Raw genomic sequence first — 13,374 nt, 5'->3', positions numbered from 1 at the left:
GCTATACGTATAGTAATCAGTGCCCAATAATTATTTGTTCAATTAAGACTCCCCAAAACAAAGCCGCTTTGGTCCACAGCAAACAAATGTTTTTTTTCTGGAGATAGAGAAAATAGAATAAGGGAGTGGGGGAAGGAAGGAGACAAGGGTCCATCCATAAACATTCACCTGCATTTAAACTTTCACCATTGTTCACATGCTATAAGCATCTGGAAAAATCATCTGTATGAAGGCAGGTTATTGTGGGGGTTGCTTTAGCTTGGCTAAAATGGCTTGTCAGGTACTAACAAGGGACCCTGGAACCAGTCTGTGACACAGGATGCAATTTGCCTGCATTGTGTGAGAGCACTGCCAGGCTGCTACCACCATGCTTAGCCCCAACAGCTGCTACATGACCTACTTCTAGGCTTTAATTGTTCATCTAGGCTCCTCTTCTCTTTATGCCTCTGCCCTCTCTTCTCCTGATACAGGTTGATTTCATGTAGCATCAGGTTATACTTGACAACCACAATGGCCCAGTTTCCTCTATCCACCACCAGCTTTCTAATAACAAAATGAAAATGGTGTCCCTTGTCCCATGTTAATTGCAAAATTTTGAGCTTCAGTGGAGCTATTGTGGACCATCTGCAGTTTATGGAAAGCTGCTTGAGCAGTCCTTAAGCTATATGCTTTTACAATCGTACAATGGATCCATGACCTTGACATTGTGGATATTATCTCCATTGGGATATATCCCCAACCTTTCCCTATCTTATCGCCCTGCACAACCCTTGTGAGGATTTTTTTTTTCTGTAAATCTTCCCCATAGAAATTCTACAGTGTTAAAAGGCTTCCTTCTTCCTCTATTTCTTTTCATATAGAGCAGGTGCCCATTCCCCTCTTCCTTAGCACAATGAATTGTGCTATCATGTGAGGGCCTGGGGAGTTGGGGAGCTCTGTTGGGCTCATCACCATGAGCTCCTAATGGGCTAAAACCAGTCCATCCCAAGTTTCCATGTGTTCACTAAGAATTGTGACTGGGCATAGGGTAGGAGTTGGGGAAGTGACCACACGCTACATAATTAAAAGAAACAGATAAGTTCCCCAATATATCCCACAGATCCTGATGCAAGTATTGGGGGGCAGGGCTACCTTATTTTCCCAACTTCTATTCCCATCTAAGATGCCCTAAAGGTCTAATCTAGTGAGCTGCCCAAGCAACTACATGTTCTATATATTTTTCATCCTCTTTGTTTTTCCAGAGGAGTCAGACAAACTCAGTGAGGTAGTTTTCACTGAGGTCAATTTGAAATTTTAAGATCTACTTTATTTTTCTCTCATGAATCAGTTTTAATAGAATTTAGGGATGAAATTTAGAGACCACCTCTAGTCCAACATATTTATTTTAAAGATGTAGCAAATTAAACACAGAGAGATTAAGTAAGTGACTTGCCCACATTGAAACAGCTAGTATAAGTCACAGATAATTGCCTAAATTTATTCAGGTTGTGATTAGTCCTGGATGTTTATGTTTATCCCACGTGTTCAGTGCAAGGTGTCATTTGCAATGTGCTGTCACTTACTTAAACCCATCACATGTCTTTCCCTTGCCCTCTGGGTTACTTGCAATTTTGATTCTTCTGAAATTCATGGCATGCCATGATTTATAACCAATAAAATCAGCAGGAGTGTGCTGGTGTTAAAAATATGGGCTTTTGCAACAGCAAGCAGATTAAAATAATTGAATGCTCTAAGCACTACAAAATTTCCCCATAGAGATCCAGTCCAATCTTCTCCTTTTCAATTGTAGGACTACCTTATTTTCCCAACTTCTATTCCCATCTAAGACGCCCTAAAGGACTAATTTAGTGAGTTGCCCAAGCAACTACATGTTCTAATACAGGCAATATGTGTTTTTCATCCTCTTTGTTTTTCCAATGGAGTCAGACAAACTCAGTGAGGTAGCTTTCACTGAGGTCAATTTGAAGTTCTCAGAAAGTCAATGCAATTAGTGCAACTAAAAGTATTCAAAGAACATCATTGATGTGAAATCTTTCTATTATTATTATTATTAAGACTGTGTAGGGCTTCCTTCAAGATACCAGCAGAAACCTTATGTGAATAAATGTCTCCCTATTTTATGCCTCACTTGATGCTGACACAAAGTGAACAGCACCATAAAATCGTCTATGATTTTAAAATATATGTAGGAGACATTTTCTTTGAAGAAAAAATTTAAGTGTGTATTTTGTTCTATCAAGTGAAATGCTTTTTTAAAAAAAATTATCAACTGACAAAAGAAAAGGTGGGAGTTTATACTGTCTACACCTCTCAGTCAGTATAACTCTGAAGGTGTGGTCTAGTCTAGAAAATCCTTTGAAAAAGCCTCTGTATTTCATTATCATATTTTTCAGTGATATTTTTGAAAGCATATGTAGATGGTTCTCATTAAGAATTGGTAGAAACATGCTTATTTGCCAATAATGTGAATATTTACAAGGAAAATTATGTCACAACCAAATAATTGAGATGATAAATGAGTTTTACAAGGCTGAAGGAGACACAATAACCACCCCCTTTGTGGGTTTTATTTACTAGCTATAAAACTCAATTAAAAATAATAAAATAGAAACTCAATTTTAATAACCAAAAGCTTAACAAAAATTTGGGAATTAAACTACTTAAAAATAAATATTACCTCTTTGAGGGCAACTATAAAACCATAATGATTGAAATAAAGACCTAAATAACTGTTAGGCAATTAAATGTTTTGGGATGAATCAAATTAATAGAGTAAAAAATGTGATAACTCCCCAAAGTGACCTACATAGTTAATGCAATGCCAAACCAAATAATTTCAAGAAATTTCTTCATAGAAATGAATAAAATTATAATGAAATTTATATGAAAAAAGGAAATGAACAAACATATCAAGAGGTATACAAAAAGTGATATAGATAAACATTCTCTCAGGCTTTAAAACATTATAAAAGAATTGTCTTTAAAATTAAAAGTTACTAGGGAGGACAAAAATAAAGAAAAAAGACAAAATCAAAAGAAACAGAGATACTAGATAATGAATGAAATACATACAAAAGATTCCTGCTTAATAAAATATTTAAAAATTAATTATATAAAGGATTTTTAAGCTAATATACTTGAGACAAAAGAGGTGAAACAGTGGATAGTGTCAGACCTGACTTCAGATACTTACTTGCTGTAGTAAACAAGTCACTTAACCTCTGTTTCCCTCAGTTTCCCCATCTGTAAAATGAGGGTAATAATAGCACATGTTTCCCAAAGTGAAGAATAAATGAGATAACAATTATAAAGTGTTTGGTATAGTATCTGGCACATGTCCTATATAAATGTCAGCTATTATGATTATTGGAGAAAATTGTTTATTAATTTGGCTAGAAATGAATTTAGACTCTCATTTCATAACATACATTTCAGTAGATTCCATTTAGATGAAAGACAAACAAAAAAGGAACCAGAAAATGAAATGACTGAATGTTCTCAGTTGTAGAAGGTAAAGTACCTTTGATCTATTACCAATTAAAAGGAGATATGAAGATTAGGAGAGATGTGTGTGATTACATTAAAATTAAAAAATACACACAATAAAACAATATAAAAATAAAAGATTGAGGAAATAATGACAAACCTAACAGAAAAAAAAAAACTTGACATCTAAAATATATAAGGAGCTTTTGAAATTTTACAAAGATAAATTCTAGTCCCCAATAGACAAATGGAAGGTTTTCAAACAATGAAATAAAAGTTATTAAAAATCAATTTAAAATGTTTAATTGCCATAACCAAAGAGATGGAAAATGAAGCATCGTTTCAGAGATATCAAATTAACACAAGTAGGGAACAGCTATGTGGCTCAGTGGATTGAGAGCCAGACCTGGAGATGGGAGGTACCAGATTTAAATTTGACCTCCGATACCTTCTAGCTGTGTGACCCTGGGCAAGTCACTTAACCCCCACTTCCTAGCCTTTACTGCTCTCTGTTCTGCCTTGGAACTAATACCCAGTATCAATTCTAAGATGGAAGGTAAGGGTTTAAAAAATTAGCACAAGTAGTTAAAAGCAATAAAACAGCATTAGTACATTTAAAGAAAATGAAAAGTTCTATGACATAGTGAAAAGAATAATGTACCTGGAATCAAGAGACACGAGTTCCAATCCTATCTCTGACATATGTTACTTCTATGACTTTAGATAAATCATTGAGTCTCATTTTTCTCATCTATGAAATTATTGGTTTGGAAGAGATGGCCTCAGAGCCAGCTTCCAGCTCTAGATATATATTCCTATGAATCACCTTTTTTTGGAAAACAATCTAACAGAATAAAGTAAAAATTTCAAAAATAATTATGCCCTTTGACCCAAGAGTAGATACCCTGAAAGTATTAGCAGAAAATAAACCATAAGGAAGGGCAGGAGGATTTTTGAAATATTTTATAATGGCATTATTTGTAATTGAATATAGAAAAAAAAAACACATACTTTTGACCCAGATACCACTATGCCTCAGTGATAAAAGAAAGAGAAACAGTATCCATGAGTACAAAAATATTTATGCCAACTCTTTTTGTGTAATGAAGGCCTATAAACAAAGTGAGTTGCCTATCAATTGTGGAATGGTTGAACGAATTATAGTATAGAAGTGTAATGGAATATTATTGTGCAGTTAGAAGTGATAAAAACAAAAACAAGACCTGCATGAACTGATACAGAAACAAGCAGAATTAGAACAAGTATGTACAATAAAAATAACAGTAAAGAAAAACTATCTTGCTAGACTTAAGAACTCTAATTCAATGATCAATCATGATTTTGATGACCCCTGATGACATTACCTACATCCTGACAGAGGTATAAAATGAAGCATATATTTTTGATATGACCAATATGTGGATTTGTTTTATTTGACTGGAGTTATTGCAAAGCCAATTCATCCCCCCCTTTTTTTCCCTCAAAGAGGGCACTGGGAAAGGGAAGCTATAGACAACTATTAAAAACAAAGGAAACAAAAGAGAGAAGTTGAAGCATTTTTAAAATGGACAGAAAAGAAACAGAAGGAACATGAAAAGAAAAAAATAAGTAGGCAGAAAAGCTTTGAGAATAATATTAAATTTATCATATACTTTTTCTTTAAAAAGCAAGCTATAAGAACAAGGGATTCATAATTTCATGTAAAATCTATACTTTTTATATATAAAATGTTCATTTTGGGGAGGACATTGTTTATAATACTTTTTAAAAATTTGTCATCTGATCTCTTTATAGTTATATAATCAAATTATATTCTTATCAGGCCCCCAAATGTTAAAATGGTATAAAAATACACTAAATGCTTACTATATAGTGTTTACAAGGAGAATAACACTTTGCCAGCAGATAAAACATCTATTTTAATGGGTTTGAAAGAATAGCAAATACAAACAAGAAGTTTATTTCTCTAGAAAATGTATCTGTAGTTTCTCTTAATTGATTGTCTTGCTATACAAAAAATCCTTTTAATTTCAGTAATGATTGGTTGCCATAGATTAAGAGAAATTTGGGTTACGTTAAATTGTTTTTGTTTCACAAAAAAATAAGGATTTCTCTATTTCCAATAATTCCTAAGCAGAGATAATTTTTGGTTACTCTAGTCAGTTATAGATATAGTCCTATATGCCTACAAGAGTTTGAATTTGTTTATTCTTTCATTTTAGATACTCTAGTAGGTTGTTGGGGTTTTTTTTAAGTTTTGTTTTTAACTGAGGGCATGCTGATTCTATCTCTCTCATTAAATTTAAGCTTCCCATCAAGGTCAATAGACACACTGTGTATCTATTTATTTTTCTTCTTCTTCTCCACAGCCACAAACACATAGAGTACCTATTGAAGATACAGAGATCTTTCTTGAGTACTCGACAGGTTGAACCACAAAATTGCATTTAAGGTCATAAAAGTTGAGATCTGCACTGGGACATTTCTACTGAATGAGCTTTCTCTTGCTTAAAGAAAGGAAAGGCAAATCATGCCACTATGCCAATTGGCAGGCATCCATTAGCAGACTGTATCTCAAGGAATTCCAAATATGTAGCCTATTTGTAATCTAGACTGTATTCCTGCCTTCCCAAATCCTTCCTCCTGTCATTAACCTTCTCTGAACTCTAACACTCCAACCAAGAATCAAAAGTCAAAGCACATCACAGTATGGACCAAGTTCACTGAAAGGTAACCTCACTGCAAATTCGAGATAGGAATATGTAAGAACCTTTAGTTAAGTTTATGCAGCTTCTGTTGTTGACTTTGAGATGCTATTTCATAGCCACAATAGTAAGATATTCTCCAATATCTTACTTGCAGTTAACAAAGAGCACAGAGCAAGCAGTATGCAAAAAGCCTAAGTGCTTCCTTGGGCAGTCCAATTCTGCCCATTAAAAAGTATTTCCTGAACTGAAGTATAAGCTCAAATGACAAAGGGGAGAATGAGGAGCCCTCCCTACTCAGTGGCACTGAGAATAAACAGACACACAACTAATCATTCACAAATCCCATGACTGTCTCATGCCAAGCAGAAAGGTCCTCTCAAAACTTCAAAGCTTCCTATTAAATCTCATTCTCTGTCCAAATATTAGCCTTGCCTTAGGGTTATACAAGTAGAGAATCTAGGTGTGGTCTCATTACCCATAAGACCTAGATCAAGGAGATATTATATACTTTTAAAACGCTTTTTCTTAAGAGACCAGTCTTTCACCAGTGTAGAGAATTCTGAACATGCACATGCTCTCCACTGATGCCAATTAAAAAATTCTCTGTACTTTACAGACTCTGAAAATTATCTAGGTCACTAAGGGTTGAATGTCATGATGAGGGTCACAGAGCTTGTATTTGTCAGAAACTGAAGCTTATGGACCTAGGTTATCCTGACCCTTTCAACTACTCTATGCTGCCTCACTTGGAAGTTTCTTATATTCCAATAATTCATGGTCAAAATCTTTGAAACAACCTTGCCAACTGCCAAGAAAAATATAACCTGTGATTGTGCTGTACAAATGAAATTAATATCTGAGTAAATTACAATCCTGTTATATATATATATATATATAATGGCACCATTTCCATTTCTCCCCTGACAAAATGTGTCAAAATCTTGAATCACATTTTATGTGAAAGGTATATCCAAAGAATCAACATTACCAGCTAGATATTGGAATATGATTCTTTGAGAAAAGGTAGTAAAGGGAAAAGTAGGAATAAGGAAGAAAGGAAATCACTTAAGGAACTTGTGCCTGGAAAACCTAGATGACCCAAGAGATAGAGGAAAAGAAAGAAAAAGTCACTGTGACTTGACATTCAAAAATAAGCATACACATTTCCATGTTTTTCCCACTAACTTATAAACTACCCTCCAGTCTTGAATTGCATCACCATAACCACTACAAGATGTTACTGAGCAACCACAGCATTTTCCAACCCTACAACATGGTTAGAAAGAATCATTTCTTATTTGCCATTTAATTTTCTAATACTAACATAGGAGGGGAAAAAACCAGTAAGAACAAAACACCAACATTTCATTCTGAAAATTAATGTTGATAAAGTTTGTTTGCTGAGAGAGGTGTTTTGCAAGGCTTTAAAACAAAACAAAGTCAATAAATCCAAGATAACTGCTTTTTAAAACATATTTTAGTCAGTTCTACAGCAGACTAAATCATAGTGTCCCCAAATTGTAGCCATGCAGCTCTGACTTTCAGTCCTTGGCAACTGGCAATCTTTGGACTCAGTTTTGTGTTTACAAATAGATGACTGACTTTCTGTGAAAATCTTTTCTGAGTCTCCTCACTGTTCTGCAATTTCTATCTGTGGTGCTAAAAGTCATCCTTTTCTTTATCTGGGGGACCCTGGCCCTTCCAGTTCTTTGCAATCTCTCTGTTGTCAACTAGATGGAAGCACATGTACCAAATGAATCTACCACTTCTTTCAGATAATTTGTGGCAGTAACCAACTCTTTTCTCACCCAACTGTCTAGAGTTAGTCAGAGTTGCTCAACTTGAAAAATCAACTAGTTTTCAGGCCAGTGTTTTAGTGAATCTCCAGCTCTCCTGGGGTCAGTACTAACCTTGAGCTTTTCTAAAATCTTAACTACTAAAATATGAAAATGTCAGTCTTTACTATCTATATTTTGTTATTTTTACTATAGTACTGAGAACTTTAGCAGTGTTATCATCATCATCATAGTTGGCGTTTCTCTAAGTCTTTAATGCTTATAAAGCATTTGTACCTTATTTGCCCCTCACAACAACCCTGTGAGATAAGTCCCATGCCATGCTTAGCCCTCTTTTGCAGCTAAAGAAACTGAAATTCAGATCACTTAAGTGATTTCCATAGCTATACAACCAATAAGTGTCAAAGGTGGGGTTCAAAACCAGTTTTTTCTGATTCTACATTTAGCATTCTGACTCCATCATTAACCACCACTATCAGTATTTACCTTAGTAACCTGTGGTTTCATCAATATAGGTACTCCTTCCTATAGGCAGCTAGTTGCCAAAGTGGATGGAGCAATGGAACTGAAGTCAAAGAGTTCAAATTCTGCCTCAGACACTTATTAGCTATGTGATCCTAAGCAAGTCATCTAAAATTTATTCTGTTTATATCAACTTGTTTTATATTTATTTACATGTTGTCTCCCTGATTAGAAAGTAAGTTCCTCAAACAGAGGAACATTTGTCAAATGCTTTTGGATTTATTTTGTCTGTTCTGACCTCCAGTGTTGTATCACCAACTGCCTTGAGTATCCATCTTTTTAAAATCATATCTACATTGACTGGAACTTTAATCTGAAAGTACACATGCTACTCCTACATTTTTTGTTCTCAATGCATTTGAACAATGTGAATCTTTGTCTTGAAATATGTTTCATATAAACAACATATTGTCAGATTCTGTTTTCTAATCTATTCTAATACCATTTTCCATTTTATGAGTGAGTTCATCCCAATCACATTCACAGTTATGACTGTTAGTTGTATGTTTTGATTTACCTTATCCTCTTGTACTTTCTCCTCTATTTATTCACACACACACACACACACACACACACACACACACACACACACACCCTCTTTACAAAGAAAAAAGGTGGTAAAAGTGGAGTTTACTTAATTCTCATGATCCTATTGGTAAGTCTATTTCTTCTCTATTGCAGTTCTCATGTTCCCCTTGGCCCTTTTCCCTACATATGATCCCAGGTTTTTCCTTTTTTTCTCTTAATTTCTCACCACATTTCTCCCTTCAGTATTTGAGTTTGTTCTGCTTATGTCCATTTTCTCACCTATCTACTCTCTTTTTTGGCCTCTCTCTTGTCCTTGTCCTTGACCCTTGTCATTTATTTCTCTTTTGATTGTGATGCATTTCTAATTTAATTTTTCTCTGTTTGTGTGCATGTCTATAATTGTATTCATTCTTCTTCTATCTATTTAAGATGAAAGTAAAGTTCATGAACTGCCTGTTCTCCCCACTCCATCCATATCTACCCACTCTATACTTAAAGTAGCCCTTTTAAAGAATAGTGACTTTTGCCCCTTCTTTCTCTTTATTCCTTAGTCCAATCCCACATCTTTCCCATTTTGACTTCTATAATCATTAAAACAGAATAAACCCACCCATAAACCTTCTGTTATTTTTATAATTCTCTAATACCCTTAAAATTAGGATCATAAGAAAAATATTTCTTTTACATCTTATTAACATATAAACAACAAATTCTTATATATTCCTTTTCAATTAAGCAAATATATGTACCTTTCTACACTTCTCTTGGCGCCTCCATTTTTATTTGAAGATGTCTACTCGGTTTTGTTTTTTTCAGCAAGAATACTAAAAAAAATCTCTATTCCAAGAAAATCCAATCTTTTCCACTCCCCAGCCCCATAAAATTATGTTTTATTTGCCAGATAAATTTTCCTTGGTTGTAAGCCTTTATCTCTTGTTTTTTAGAATTATATTCCAATTGTATTTCCAGAAAAGTAACAGCTACTTATGTGAGCCTAACTGTGATTCGCTGGTACTGGAATGACTTCTTTTTGACTATTTGTAATGTTTTTCTCTTACCTAGAAGCTCTGGACATTGTCTATGAATTTCCCAGGAATTTTAATTTTGTAGTTTCTTTCAAAGGTGACAATTTAATTGTATTTTCACTTTGCCCTATAGTTCTAAGAATTGTGAGGTTTTATAATTTCTTGAAATGATATCCAGACTTTTAAAAATTGTAGTCTTTTTTTAAAATTATAGTCTTTATAAGGTCTGGTAATGATTCATAGGTTATCTCTCCTCAATCTGTTTTCCATACCAGTCTAATTTTTAGATTTCTCACATTTTCTTCTTTTTTTTAATTTTGTGATTTTATTTGAATATTTCTTATTGTTTCATTGAGTTATTTTCTATTTGGCTCTTTCTAATTGTCAGAGCATTCAATTCTTGAGTGAAGTTTTCCAATTTCTTTTTTAACATATAAAATTTCCTTGCCACTTTTTCCTACTGAGTTTTTTCATTCTGTATCTCATGTTTCATTTCTTCCAAACACTACTATAGTCCTTGTGGTTAGGAGATTTCTTACTCCAAAGCTTTACCTAGACTTTTTGTAGAGCCACTATCTTCAATGGACTTGACTATAATGACTCAAGGCTGCTCTCCTGAGCTAAGTTATTTTAACTATACCTTAAGGCAGCTCTCTTGTGCTGAGTTCCTGTGACCATGAACTTTGGGATGAGGACATCTTGGAATAGGTTTGGGAAAGCCTGACACTATTGCTGAGCTGAGATCACTAGCCCAAATCTCAATTAAAAAAAAAACTTTTCCCTTACCCTACCCCATCTTCCTTGAGTTTACTCTATATATACTTTGTATGTAAGTATTTGTTGGCATGTCTCCATGAAAATGTGAGCTCCTTGAGGGCAGAGATGACATAAATAGACATATTTGCCTTTCATCTTATTTCAAGAGCTTAGCACAGTGGCCAGCACATAACAGGCACTTAATAAATGTTTGATTGGTTGATTGATGGATTGATATGTCCCTCAGAGTTTTGTATAGAACTCTGACAATTTTAAGCAAGTGCTTAATAAATCCTTGTTGAATTTTGTTGTTTCCATAAAACCATCATGTTTTCTTTTGTGGATCTAGCAACAAGTGAGAAAGAAACATCTTAAGAAAGAAAAGCTAAAGTTCAAAAATATAAAAAGCCTAGTCCATCAAGCCCCAGGTAGTCTCATTAAGTCTGGGAGAAAGATGAATATTTCTGGTACTTTGATTCACTCCCAATCTCCTTGTTTTTCACTTCTCTTACTGTCTCCTATCAGTTAAAGAAAATAAATGAGTAGTGGGATTGCTATAGTCTAATGACACATGAAGTTTCAGAGGAATATGGGGAAATCTGCCTGCTTCTTATAAGTGGCTGAATCCTGGTATGCAACACTTGATAATGCATATGCTGGCCTAAAGGAGCAGAAAGTATTGTCAACCTGACAAGTAAGCTCTCATTGTACCAATAAAACTTTCTGGACCTCCTCTTGGAATAAAAACAAACACAGCATCTTTTCAAGCTTTTTCTAGCCAAAAACTCATTTTTTTTAAAGAAGAAGAATGCTTTCTTAAATATACCACCTTAGTTCCTTTACCCACTGAGCTTCCTTTCCTCACCCCTACTAAGCTAATGCAATAATTTATTTAATAAATACCTAACATAAATGCCCAAACTCAATGAATTAAGGAATGGTATCCTCATTAGTAAGTGAAGAATGAAAGAATTTGAAATAAAAATTCTCAACAATTTCTTAAAATAGCATATGAATGCTATCCTTCTGTCTCCATTATCTATTTGTTAGCAAATAATGTTCTATGAAGTAAGATAAAAAAGCAATTGAAGCTCTTCAAACTGACAAAAAAAAAAACCCTCAAAACGGAGGGCTTTAATGACTAAAAACTACATAGGAAGGGGAACTACTAGATAACTCAATGGATTGAGAGCCAGGCTGAGAGGAGAATCCTCGGTTCAAATCTGATCTCAGACTAGCTGTGTGATCTGAACAAATCACTTAACCCCCATTGGCTTGCCCTTACTTGGATACATAGTTTTGATTCGGTTAAGGGTTGTTATCGTTTTGGTTTGGTTTTTTGGTTTTTTACTGTATAGAACAGACTACCCCAAAAAAAATCAGATATTCACTCTTAAAGAATGGCTCTCTACAATTGAATACATGAATATGCACATAATATACTTTAATTCCTTTTAACTTAAGTTTAAAATATAAACTTTCTATTTTCTTAATGCTTAAAAACTGGGTTTTGTACATCCTTCCATACTAAAGCAATTTACTTTAGTGGGATACCTACCTATAATACAAATCTAAAAAGAAAAAAGGAATCATCTTCCTTTTATCTTTAATGTAGTCATTTGAACAGTCTTGTCTTGTATGCTCAAGATAGACATATATTCATGTTTTACTCAATTACCTTTAACACAGTTTCCCAAGCATTTGGTACATAATTATTACAATGTGACCATATGGCAGAGGCTTAGATTCTGTATCTTCTTGCAAATGTTTCAAAAAGTATCCTTTTACTCTTCTTTACCTAAAGGCTAGCTGGATTTCTAGCAGAGAGAAGCAACCAAATTTATCTGCCCTACCCTTGAACTCTCCCTCTTTCTACTCCCCCCATTTTCTTAGGGAAAGTATGGACCTTGGGCAGTATTTTACCTTATAATTACAAATATTTGAAACCACACTGATATTTATTTCATATATAAAATTAACATTAACATTCTGCAATGGATAAACAGATTACAATGCAACAAGTTTTATATTAATGATAAGAAAAATCCAATGAAGCAATAACATTATAACTAATTACACTGATTAATCCCATTCATATAAAGAACTGATATTTTTATTCAAAATATAACTGCAGATGTAGTTCCTGAATGCAAAACTCACTAAAATTATGTTAATATGTCTCCAGAAAATGGTAGATGGATATATTTAAGCATTGCTGTATCTCAAAAGAACCGTAGACTGATCATCAACACACCTGTGTCTTAATTCTGGCTCTGTCACTGATTTGACCTTGAGAAAATCTCCTAAACTCTATAAACCTCCCACTCCTAATCTGTAAAATTGGGGAGTTGGATGAGATGACCTTAAAATTCTTCCCAACTCACAATTTCAATTATTTATCCATGGCTATTTGAAGAAGGGCTCCTTTCAAAATACATATCAGCTTCTCATTCTGGCCCTGCAAACTAAAATTTCAGGTAGGTGGCAGCATCCGGAGTTATAGGGGCTTCCATGAATTGCTGATTCTGTGTTAAAAGCAAGAGAAAATGAACT

At 34.2% G+C, this 13,374-nt stretch overlaps 2 long non-coding RNA genes across 2 annotated transcripts in view; both read right to left on the bottom strand.

The window, feature by feature from the left end:
* LOC103097165 (uncharacterized) overlaps positions 1 to 13,374 on the bottom strand; it is a 247,936-nt gene that overhangs the window by 174,736 nt on the left and 59,826 nt on the right. The window lies entirely within an intron of this gene.
* The window catches only part of LOC103096836 (uncharacterized), a 28,279-nt gene continuing 17,990 nt past the window's right edge, over positions 3,086 to 13,374 (bottom strand). Inside the window, exon 3 of the long non-coding RNA XR_008917628.1 lies at positions 3,086 to 13,346. This is a non-coding gene — a long non-coding RNA (uncharacterized LOC103096836). The remainder of the gene's footprint in view (positions 13,347 to 13,374) is intronic.

Source organism: Monodelphis domestica, chromosome 3, assembly GCF_027887165.1.
Source record: "Monodelphis domestica isolate mMonDom1 chromosome 3, mMonDom1.pri, whole genome shotgun sequence".
In the NCBI taxonomy this organism is placed as follows: Eukaryota; Metazoa; Chordata; class Mammalia; order Didelphimorphia; family Didelphidae; genus Monodelphis; species Monodelphis domestica.
The sequence above is the reverse complement of the archived record's forward strand: the minus strand, read 5'-3'. Positions and strand labels throughout refer to the sequence as shown.